The sequence below is a fragment of the Venturia canescens genome, chromosome 6 (genome assembly GCF_019457755.1).
Source record: "Venturia canescens isolate UGA chromosome 6, ASM1945775v1, whole genome shotgun sequence".
Taxonomy (NCBI): Eukaryota; Metazoa; Arthropoda; class Insecta; order Hymenoptera; family Ichneumonidae; genus Venturia; species Venturia canescens.
This window is the reverse complement of record NC_057426.1, coordinates 15828062-15839872: the sequence shown is the minus strand read 5'-3', so window position 1 is coordinate 15839872 and position 11811 is coordinate 15828062.

The window sequence follows — 11811 nt, the reverse complement described above, 5'->3', positions numbered from 1 at the left end:
AGTTATACCGAATGAAATTCGTTCGCTGGAAGAAGTGAGAAGTAAAAATTGCCGTCATTCCAATACAAACTGGGGACTTATTTTTGGAAACTTGAACATATTTAATGTGCAAAATGTTTTTTATTTATCGATGCACAAAAACATCCCTTGTATAGTACAGAACAATTCGTTTCCATTCTTATTAAATTGGTGCACTTGAGGGAAAATTACTTGAAGATAACTCTCTAAATTCCCTCTGCATGAATATTTGTGCTCCATCAGTTCTAGAAAAGCCCTGATTTTTATTTGAATAAACAATTTTAATGGAATTGTAATGTTTTTTTTTTTTCGATAGTCACGCACACATTTTGATAAATATCACGAGTCAAGTATGACACGCGCGATTCCTGGAATTCCTGGAGAAAAATGATTCTGTTGTGAATGATAAGTCCATATAATATAAATAGATTGATCAATTTCGTCTTTGATTTTAGTTTCATTTCAACAAGAGCGATTCCTGTAATTCGAAGGAAAATTATTTTTTCGGCAATTACTGTAACTTAATATTAACATATGGATTAACTTCGTTTTTGATTTTTTTTTTGGAATGAGCAATTCGAATAAAAAGTGATGGGCTGGACAAGTACGTTTAAGACGTACTTGTCCAGCCCATATTATTTATATATGAATATTTAAACATAATTTGTACCGATTCAATCGAAGTTGAATGTTGTGAATAACACCAGGCGATCCTGAAAGTTGGAGGGGAATCGATTTTTCAAAGTCTGTACCTTCTTAAAGTAACGAATGACTTTCATGTGAGTTTTTACCGATTTTCATATGTTCTGGTTAAAAAAAAAGGTTGCCATCGTTCTTATTATTCAAAAGGAAGATTCTGCAATTTTTTATTTCTATTAATTTTTTAGTAATTTCAATGAAACGTTCTGAGCCCGATGAGGATTCTCAACACTTATTTGTTGCTGGAGATTATATTTCGAATTACTGATAAATACTTGGCCTCGAAATGGATATAATCAATTTTAGTACTGCACGTAACTTTCTTTATAACTTTTGCTTCATGAGCTTGTTTTTCCTCGAAAATAATTATTATGAATGATTAGTGACTCCTATGCATAAAACGTCATTTTTTCAATCAAAGTTTCCGATTTGTTGGGTAAATATTCCAAATGATCAATAAAAACTTGGCCTTCAATTGATATCATACATTTTTATATTGCATGTAACTTGGATAGTACATTTTTCAATTTGTTTAATATTTATGATTTTGTTTGAAAATTTTTTAGTTTTGCTTTATAGAATTTTTTTCGATTGTTTTTAATTTTTGTTGAATTTTTTGAACTTTTCAATTTTTCGTTTTTTGTTTCCATAGAATTGTTTTCCTGGATTTTAATATTTTTTCTATGTCATCCAGAAACAAGGACCATCAATGTACTTGTCCCAACCTTTTTTTCCCTAGGGGAATTTTGAGGTTTGATATCACGTTTTTTTTTCTCGACTTCCTCGATTTAGTTTTGACGGCTATAGAATTTAAGTTCCAATTTTCATGTGTTATTTTGTTAGTATGTTTTTTAAGATTATTATTTTGTTTGAGCATTTTCAAAGATTTTAAACACTCACGATAATGATATGATACTGTGAACTATTTCCCGCACCACCGCAGGGGTTCCAGGCGCGTTCTTTTTACGTCACTTTATGTCCATTAGGAACCCAAGTACATGGGAAAATTCATGTTGGTGGTAGGAATATGATTTTCGGCTCTTAAGGAAGTTGAGGCATTAGAATGAAAATGATGTCGTTGCTTTCAAACCGATTGAATCTTATAAAGGGAAGTGTAAAAAAAAATCAGTTAAATTTTCAGACATGTTAGAAGCGTCGTTGCTGAGAAAAATCAATAACAATTTGGGCCAAATAAAATGTAATCTTATGGAAGTTAAGAAACATTCAGTAATATCTCCGTTAAAAATGATACTAAAAATATAAAATTTTTTGGGCAACATAAGCAAGACTTGCTGAATAATGTCAATTTTTTCAGATTTATTAGGAGATTTTCTGAGATTATATTAATAATAATCTGTTTCCCGTGCAGTTTTTGGAGGCTAGGATCGTCACCGTTCGTGTTTTCGACTGAGCTTTCACCAGTTTTTTGTCTTTTTTCCCCCAACTTTTCTTTAAAGTAATATTGCCGAACTGTAAACTGGTCTAACTTTTGAAAGGTACAGATCATAACTTTTGGGTAAAAAGAATGACTGTACAGCCTCAACTTCCTCAACGTCGGATTCCGAGAAAATACCCTATTTTTCGTCAAAATTGTACTGAAAATATTTCGTCACAAGTCTGTACTTGGACTTGAGCGATTTTTTCCCTTGTACTCTAATATGTTATGCTCGTTGGGGATCCGAGAGCACGGAAGAATGCGCGATGGAGGCCGAGATATGATTTTCGATTTATCACTGTGGTTTCGACGAAAAAAGACTTATTTTTCGTAAAATTTGATGTAAAAAATTATCGGCACAGATCTATCCCTAGACTTAAGCGATTTTTGACGAAAAATAAATAAAATTCAAAACAAATCCAACAGAATTGGCAATTTTAAGGTATTATATCGTAGGAATGAATATGCTGAATTATCCTTAAATACCTGGCCTCGAATTGATATCATAAGTTTAAATGCTGGATGTAACGTAGATGGAAATTTCTTTCAATTGATTTGAAAAAAACTTTTTTTTATCTGTTGTTTTTTTATTGCTTATATTTTATTTGATTTTTTTGACACTTTTAAAAATAATTACAGATTTGTATTTTTTTGATGTAATGTTTTTTCAGGATTTGTGAATTTTTTTTTATACGTTTTGTTGAAATTGTTTACAGTTGGTTTAATAATTTTTTTATGGAATTGTTTTTCCACATTTTTCGTGATATGATCAGGAAACAAGGGACCATCAATGTACTTGTCCCAACCTTTTTTCCCTAGGGGAATTTTTGATATTCTGTATCAGATCTTTTTTCTCAAAAGTTCGGTAATCTTGTTTTTCGGATTACATTAAGCTGAGCTAACCATGCACAATCACGCTGGGTTAAAAGAGAAATAAAAACTATATACTCTACGTTCAGAAAATTGAAAATTTTATAGAACCAATCTTTTAATTATTCACATTGCTTTTAAATATTCACACCATAAAAAAAACTTTAAACAAAATTTTATTTTAAATCTAAAAAAAATTATTTCATAAAAAAAAATACAGAACAATTCGAAAAAAATTTTACAGATCTTGAAAAAACGTTATATTAAAAAAAAACTAATCTGCATCTATTTTTTAAAGTGTCAAAAGAATCAAATAACAAGTAAAAAATAATAAACCGAAAAATCGCCCTTGAAATCATTTTGGAAACCAATGCCTCATTCTTCTTATTTGATTCGAACAGCTAAATCAATTGAAAAAAATTCCATCTAATTTACGTGCAACATTAAAATTTATTATATCAATTCGAGGCCAAGTATTTTCTAATGAATTGAAAAAAATTACCATTTGAATTACGTGCAGCACTAAAATTTTTGATATCAATCGGTGGACAAGTATTTTATTAGTAACTCCAAATGTTGACATTATTGAATTGTTCTAAGAAGCTTTCAATTCCAAAAGAATCACATGCAAGCTAGTCATTTCTGACTCTATAGTGGCAGAGACTTATAAGAAAATCGATTCTTCTCAGACTTTCAGGATCCTCTGGTATTATTCACAAAATTCGACGTCGATTGGATCGATACAAATTATGTTTAAATATGTGTTAAAAGTACTTGTCCGGCTCATCATTATTTATTCAATAAAGAATCAATCATAAAAAAACGAAATGGCACGGCAGAATCTCGTTAAAAGTTTCTTGAAATGCGATTCATTATTAATTTAATGTTCTTAATAATAGTATAGGTTAGTTCTTATTCCGAATGGAACTCGTTCGCTGGAAGATTAAGTGGGAAGTAAAAATTGCCGTCATCGAATGTAAACTGCAGAGTTATTTTGGAAGCTTGAACATATACATTATGTACAATTTTTTCATTTATCGATACACAATAATATCCCTTCTATATTGCGGAATAATTTGTTTCCGTTTTTTTATTAAATTAGTGCAATTAAGTAAAAATTACTTGAAGATAATTCTCTCAACTCCCTCTGCATGAATACTTGTGATCCATCAGTTCTAGACAAGCCCTGACTTTTATTTGGATAAACAATTTAAACGAAAAGTGATGGGCCGGACAAGTACTTTTAACACATATTTAAACATAATTTGTATCGATCCAATCGACGTCGAATTTTGTGAATAATACCAGAGGATCCTGAAAGTCTGAGAAGAATCGATTTTCTTATAAGTCTCTGCTACCATAGAGTCAGAAATGACTAGCTTGCATGTGATTCTTTTGGAATTGAAAGCTTCTTAGAACAATTCAACAATGTCAACATTTGGAGTTACTAATAAAATACTTGTCCACCGATTGATATCAAAAATTTTAGTGCTGCACGTAATTCAAATGGTAATTTTTTTCAATTCATTAGAAAATACTTGGCCTCGAATTGATATAATAAATTTTAATGTTGCGCGTAAATTAGATGGAATTTTTTTCAATTGATTTAGCTGTTCGAATCAAATAAGAAGAATGAGGCATCGGTTTCCAAAATGATTTCAAGGGCGATTTTTCGGTTTATTATTTTTTACTTGTTATTTGATTCTTTTGACACTTTAAAAAATAGATGCAAATTAGTTTTTTTTAATATAACGTTTTTTCAAGATCTGTAAAATTTTTTTCGAATTGTTCTGTATTTTTTTTTATGAAATAATTTTTTTTAGAATTAAAATAAAATTTTGTTTAAAGTTTTTTTATGGGTGGAATTATCAGCAAACGAGGGACCATCAATGTACTTGTCCCAACCTTTTTTTCCCTAGGGGAATGTCATGTATGCTAGAATAAATTGAATTTTTGCAAATAATCTCTTTCTTATTGTTTTCAAATAATAAATCGAAAGCCGTATTTTGACAAATTATTATAGTCAACAATTTAAACCTTAGATATTTGTTTCGTGTGTCCAATGCTTGAAATTCAAATGAAAACTCTTATTAACGTTGAAAATACCGCGATAATCAGTATATTAGTGGATAAATCATTCACTAATACTGCCGGGTTTTAATGTATTTGAATATTTTTCACGGTTTAAAATAATTTTCATTGCGAAATTTGATAATTTTTGTATACATTTTTCGTGGTATAATGCGAAAACGGGCGATCATCAATGTACTCCCTAACGGATGTAACGATTGGTCAAAAAAAGTACAATCCGCTAGGGCTTGTCCAAATTATTTTTCTTCGAGGGAGGATTTTTGCGGCTTGATATCCAATCTTTTTTCTATGGTAGTTCTAAATTTTCAAATAAGGTTTTCGAAAGTTTTCCACTGTTTCTATTATGATAAGCGAAAATAATTTATCCAATGATTTTCGTTAAGTTTTCTGCAACTTATAACAGTTTGATATTCTTTGAATGTTTGATGTTTCCTCATGTTTCCCTCATGATGATGGTGATGATGATGATGATGAAACACGATGATCCCCTCATGTTTCATCGATTCCGAATGTGTCCACAATTTTGTGGGATTAAAACTATTTTCCGTAACGTTTATGAATATTTTGTATTATTGAGGAATTTCCCCCCTCATTTATGAATTTTATTTTCAATTTTTTTACTCAAATCGTTGTTTATAAAAAAGATATGAAAATTTTTCAATGAAACGAATTTTTTGATTGATATTCCGTAAAATTTGACAGAAAGAGAGAGAGAAAAAATATATATAATGCTCACCAAGTCCACCAGGAAACTTCCATTGACTTTTTGAAGCATTCTTTTCTATTCACAGTATCATACCCAGAGATATCAAGTTGATGTACACATGTCGATGTATAAAATTTTTAAACTCTGCATGTAGCGACTGAGTTCCAATCAGAGAAATGAAAAGTATTGAGTGTGTCAGGACCAACAGATTTGCTTATTTTTTAATATATATCTATTTTGAAAACATAAATTCTTATGCCAATCATAAATGGGCCACCGCTGACTTTTTGTACCATTTTGAATTATTTATTATTTATGTATTACCATATTCTATAATTTTTTAATAATTTTCATAATTTATATATACCCATATTCCATAATCAAAAATAGGAAATGCTAATACTTGGCGCACAAGTGTAAACACAGAATTTTCAAAGTTTGCCAGTATCTGCTGCAATTTCTTCATCTACGTTATGATACAGACAGACAAAAGTACCACAGATTCATGAAATTAATTATGCCATAGTTAAAAAGAAAAAAGACAGCGCAATTGAAAGAGAACAGAAATCAAAATTGTTTCATGTATCTATGCATTAGTTTCTGAAGACAGTAATTTCAGACCTATTCAGAAATAAGTAGGTGAAGACTTTAGTAATGAATATCTTCGTTAATATATTCCAGTCGGAACCAAAAAGATTGGCATACCTGCTACTTCACAGAAATATCAAAGTTCATAGGTACTTGCTACGTACCAGTTATACAGACTTTGGTGCTATAGGGAAAAACACTTCAAAATTACCTGAACCACATTTTTGAAACTTATTATGACACATTCAAGAAAAAAGTGACCGATACGATGCATGTTGAAGCAAGCAAAATGCTGTAATATTGTATGTTATATCATGTGTAATAATGTAGGTTATATATGCGAGTTCCCTTTGATAGCTGTGTCGTAACGAACCGGCCGGGGTTTGACGTTACGAAGTACGGGACAAATGTAACAAACGTTCGCATAATTAGTGAATAATATGAATAAGGCAAATCAGTTTATCAATAATAAGTCTGGAAATTGTAAGGAAAAATGTTCGTGAACCTATAACGTCAAATTTTCTTTTTGCGATTTGAAATATTATAATTATAAAACAAGAACACACGGAACTGTTAGTATAATGTGAGAAATTCCAATTGAATAAATGTTTTCTAATTTATTTCTTGTGTCATCATTATTTTTGAATATTCCCATATTTTGCTTCCTATTGAGTTTGGCTCTGCTCTTTCTGATCCTTGTTTTCACTTCATTGGTTTGCAGCAGATCGATACATATTAATTGGTTGCCTCATATGTGTCCTATGATTTTCTACTACTTCTTCATGCTGATTGTGGTAACGTGATTCAAAAAGTTTCCAACTATGATCATCAATCGCACATTTTGTACATCAGATTCTCAAAACAGTTTCTGGTCTTGATATAAGTGTAGTTATTCTTTTTCCACTTGACAGCTGTCGAGTAATAAATTTTGAAACTTGTTCCAAAAAGTCTTTGGGAACTTTTTTGCTCATAATATAAAAAGTTGAATCTTCGGAATGCGGTAAGCAAACACAAATTTTGACAACAATACGTATAAAATGACGTGTATGTTAAGTGTTCCTATTCTGCATACTGCAAATGTGAAATTATTAATGAAAAGATTCATTACGATAAGTCTACAGTAGCTCAGTTTTGGATGCGATTAAGTATAATGCCTGCCAACATCATGGAAATCTACAGAATTTCTGAATGTTATGTGCACTATGTTATTTTACTGTAACATCATGACTTTTAACGACTTTTCATTGTATTACTATAGATTTGGATCATTGAAATATAGCAAAAATTTGCAAACTATAAAATTTATATACTGTGCCATTCATTTTACTTTTTGACTCTCACTGTAACATAAATATGAAAGAAAAATTCATTACAAAAGTCTTCAGTTGCTCATTTATGGATGGATTTGAAGTTGCTGTCTTCCAAACTCACTGCGCAGATACATTAAATTGCAGCAGATACCTGCGAATTTTGAAATTTCTGTGGATAAATATATATGTGCTAAGTAAGTATCACCACCTATCTTTGATTATGGTAATATGTAATGGAACTTTGTTCAGCAAGTTTTAAAGTGTTTCTTATCAAATAGTATTGAAGTTTGTATTACTACGGTATGGAGCGAATACCTTCAAACTTTCATATTTTGCTGTCACAGCATGTGTGCCAATCATTTAAATTTTTTACTCCAACCGTAACATGTAATTTCAAAAATTCATCACAAAAGTCTTCAGCTTTACTAATTATCTTAATTTCCCTTTTTCTAAATTCTATGCTAAATTTCTGAATTTCTAAATTTATTTCTAAATTATCCTGAAATGAAATTGTTTTCCTCCACAACCAATGCAGGTACCTTAAACGTCTTTGAATTCCATTGCTCTGTTGTATTAAGTACGCTTATTTTTTTTTGCTTCTTTGAGTTCTGACATAATAAATGTTTCAGGGTGCCTTTTTTCGGCAACTATCAAACTGTAGATAATCGGATCTCAGCGGCCATTTGCAAACTTTGGAAATATATTTAATCGGAGGCAGGTTTCGGATGACACGAAAATGTCTAAATTCAGAATGCAAAAGCGACATTTAAAAATGACCAATTCTGTTTGATTTGTTGTATCTTGAATTTGATCTATCTTTCCTCTTTTCCTTTCTTTTTTCTAACGTTGTAAGCCGAAAATCATATCTCGGCCCGCAACACGCATTGCTCCATGCTCTTGAGTTCCCAATGGACAAAACATATTAGAAGACAAGGGGAAATATCATCAAAGTCCAAGAACAAACCTCTATCGAAATATTTCCAATACAATTTTTACGAAAAATGGGTCTATTTTCGTGGAAACCAAAGCTACAACCCGAAAATCATATCCCGACCTCCAACCCGCTTTCGACCGTGCTCTTGGGTTCCTAATTGACAAAACATATTAGAGTACAAGGAAAAAAATCGCCAAAGTCCAAGAACAGACCAGTGACGGAATGTTTTCAGTACAATTTTTACGAAAAATAGCTCTATTTTCGTGGAAACCGACGTTATAAGCCGAAAATCATATCACGGCCTACAATCCGCTTTCGACCGTGCTCTTTGGTTCTTAATTGACAAAACATATGAGAGTACAAGGAAAAAATCGCCAAAGTCCAAGGACAGACCTGTGACGAAATATTTTCAGTACTATTTTGAAGAAAAATAGGTCTTTTTTCGTGAAAACCAACGTTATAAGCCGAAAATCATAAATAATTCATAGAAGTTTAAACTAAAATCCTATAGTCAACTGAACGCAAATAAGGAACTTTTGAGACAAAAGACGTGATATCAAACCATAAACTTCCCCTAGGAAAAAAAAGATTGGGACAAGTACATTGATGGTTCCTCGTTTGCTGATAATTCCATCCATGAAAAAACTTTAAAAAAAAGTTTTTTAACATATCAAAAAAATTATTTTATAAAAAATATACAGAACAATTCGAAAAACATTTCACAAATCTTTAAAAAACATTATCTTTAAAAAAAAACTAATCTGTATCTATTTTTTAAAGTGTCAAAAGTATCAAATAACAAGTAAAGAATAAAAAACCGTAAAATCGTGCTTGAAATCATTTTGGACACCGATGCCTCAATCTTCTTATTTGATTCGAACAGCTAAATCAATTTAAAAAAATTCCATCTAATTTACTTGCAGCATTAAAATTTATTACATGAATTCGAAGCCAAATATTTTCTAATAAATTAAAAAAAGTTACCATTTGAGTTACGTGCAGCACTAAAATTTATGATATCAATCGAAGGACAAGTAATTTATGAGTAACTCCAATTTCAACATTATGGAATTGTTCTAAGAAACTTTTAAATCCAAAAAAATCACATGCAGGCTAGTCATTTCTTACTCTGTGGTGGCAGAGACTTATAAGAAAATCGATTCTTTTCAGACTTTCAGGAGCTTCTGATATTATTCACAATTTTCGACGTCGATTGGATCAATACAAATTATGTTTAAATATGAGTTAAAAGTACTTGTCCGGCCCATCACTATTCATTCAAATAAAAATCAATCATAAAAAAACTAAATTGTACGGCAGCATCCAGTTAAAAATTTAATGAAATGGGATTTATTATTAGTTTAATGTTCTTAATAATAGTATAGGTCAGTAATGCCGAATGAAATTCGTTCGCTGGAAGAAGTTAGAAGTAAAAATTGCCGTCAAACTGGGGAGTTATTTTGGAAGCTTGAACATATTTAATATGCAAAATGTTTTTTATTTATAGATGCACAATAACATCCCTTGTATATTACGGGACAATTCGTTCCCATTCTTATTAAATTAGTGCAATTAAGGGAAAATTACTTAAAAATAACTCTCTAAATTCCCTCTACATGAATATTTGTGCTCCACCAGTTCTAGAAAAGCCCTGATTTTTATTTGAATGAACAATTTTAATAAAAAGTGATGGGCCGGACAAGTACTTTTAACTCATATTTAAACATAATTTGTATCGATCCAATCGACGTCGAATATTGTGAATAATATCAGAAGCTCCTGAAAGTGCAAAAAGAATCGATTTTCTTATAAGTCTCTGCCACCATAGAGTAAGAAATGACTAGCTTGCATGTGATTTTTTTGGATTTAAAAGCGTCTTAGAACAATTCCATAATGTTGAAATTTGGAGTTACTCATAAATTACTTGTCCTTCTATTGATATCATAAATTTTAGTGCTGCACGTAACTCAGTTGGTAACTTTTTTCAATTTATTAGAAAATACTTGGCCTCGAATTGATATAATAAATTTTAATGCTGAACGTAAATTAGATGGAATTTTTTTAAATTGATTTAGCTGTTCGATTCATATAAGAAGAATGAGGCATCGGTTTCCAAAATGATTTCAAGCGCGATTGTTCGGTTTATTATTTTTTACTTATTATTTGATTCTTTTGACACTTTAAAAAATAGATGCACATTAGTTTTTTTAAAGATAATGTTTTTTCAAGATTTGTGAATTTTTTTTTAATTGTATGTTCTGTTATTTTTTATATAAAATTTTTTTTTGACAATTTTTAAAAATTTTCAAACTTCCAAAATAACTCTCCAGTTTATATTCGATGACGACAATTTTTACTTCCCACTTATTCTTCCAGCGAACGAATTCCATTCGAAATAAGAACTAACCTATACTATTATTAAGAACATTAAATTAATATTGAATCGCATTTCAACAAATTTTTAACCAGATTCCGCCGTACAATTTCGTTTTTTTATGATTGATTTTTTATTGAATGAATAGTGATGAGCCGGACAAGTACTTTTAACACATATTTAAACATAATTTGTATCGATCCAATCGACGTCGAATTTTGTGAATAATACCAGAGGATCCCGAAAGTCTGAGAAGAATCGATTTTCTTATAAGTCAGCCACCATAGAGTAACAAATGACTAGCTTTCATGTGATTTTTTTTGGATTAAAAGCTTCTTAGAACAATTTAATAATGTCAAAATTTGGAGTTACTATTAAAATACTTGGCCTCGAATTGATATAATAAATTTTAATGCTGCACGTAAATCTGATGGAATTTTTTTCAATTGATTTAGCTATTCGAATCAAATAAGAAGAATAAGGCAGGCATCGGTTTCCAAAATGATTTCAAGCGCGATTTTTCGGTTTTTTATTTTTACTTGTTATTTGATTCTTTTGACGCTTTAAAAATTGATACAGATTAGTTTTTTTTTAAATCTAATGTTTTTTTCAAGAATTGTGAAATTTTTTTCGAATTGGTCTGCATTTTTTTTTATAAAATAATTTTTTTGCAATTATTAAAAAAAATTTTTTAAAGTTTTTTTTATGGATGGAATTATCAATAAACGAGGGACCATCAATGTACTTGCGCCAACCTTTTTTTTCCTAGGGGTAATTTATTTTGTC